Below are 1,088 nucleotides of genomic sequence, written 5' to 3'. Positions count from 1 at the left end.
ATGCCCTGGCACATAAATTGCTCTACAGACTCGGGCTCCTTTGAAGGGACAGCTCCTGAGGTTACTGTCTCTTGTTTCTCTCCCTGATTCTTTCCTGCAAACTAGCTGACTTACACATTAGCCTGATCTTCATGGAATCTACACTCTCCTTCCAGTTGCCTTTCAACACAGCCTTCTGGTTTTTTAAAATATATATATATTAATATATATATTAATATATTAATATATATATTAATATATATATTTACTTATTTATTATTTGTCCACACCAGGTCTTAGTTGGGGCATGTGGGATCTAGTTCCCTGACCAGGGATCGAACCTGGGCCCCCTGCATTGGGAGTGTGGAGTCTTAGCCACTGGACCACCAGGGAAGTCCCAATGGTTATCTTTTTTTACTTTTCACCAGTTCCACTGCAGAGTGGGTCTGTGGAATTTCTTGGGCTGTCATAGTGGAAATTTATCCCCTGCAATGATTTTTAACTTAATGTTGGTTTTTCTGTTGGTTTGTTATTCTTTAATTTTATTGTTTGAATCAGGGAAATTTGAATACAAACTGGATATTTGGTGAATCTAAGAAATTCTTAACTCTTTTAGGCGTAATAATAATATTATTTTAAAGAGTTCTTACCTCTTAGGAATGCATACTGAAATGTCTGCAGATGAAACAATAATGATGCATGAGATTTGCCTAAATTAGTTGAGTGTGGGCCCTAGTGGGAAGGGGATAAGGACTACGGATGAAACAAGATTGGCTAAGAGTTGACAATTTTTCTATTATGTTGTATTAGTACTTATATTAACTGTTATTAATATGAGCTGCATGGTAGGAGTTCACTACACTCTCCTATCTACTTTTGTATATGTTTGAAATTTTCCATAATTGATGGTTAATTTTTTCTTTTGTCTACATGTGAAATATACTTCATTAGATATCTTAGAAATATGTCATTTAGTTGAATTAAAATCTTGAAGAGTATATATACATACTTTTCACCTAAGATTATGTTCTACAGAACTGAGAGATCTTCATTCTGAAACAACTTTTATAAGCATCTTTGTAAAAAAATTTTTTTAACTAAAAATTAAT

General features: G+C 33.7%; 1 non-coding gene across 1 annotated transcript; it reads right to left on the bottom strand.

Annotated features, from left to right (window-relative positions):
- Nucleotides 1-299: 299 nt before the first annotated feature.
- Nucleotides 300-372, bottom strand: TRNAG-CCC (transfer RNA glycine (anticodon CCC)). Its single transcript has one exon. It is a non-coding gene; the product is annotated as a tRNA-Gly (tRNA).
- Between the last annotated feature and the right edge of the window lie 716 nt (nt 373-1,088).

This window comes from Odocoileus virginianus, chromosome 17, assembly GCF_023699985.2.
Source record: "Odocoileus virginianus isolate 20LAN1187 ecotype Illinois chromosome 17, Ovbor_1.2, whole genome shotgun sequence".
NCBI lineage: Eukaryota > Metazoa > Chordata > Mammalia > Artiodactyla > Cervidae > Odocoileus > Odocoileus virginianus.
The sequence above is the reverse complement of the archived record's forward strand: the minus strand, read 5'-3'. Positions and strand labels throughout refer to the sequence as shown.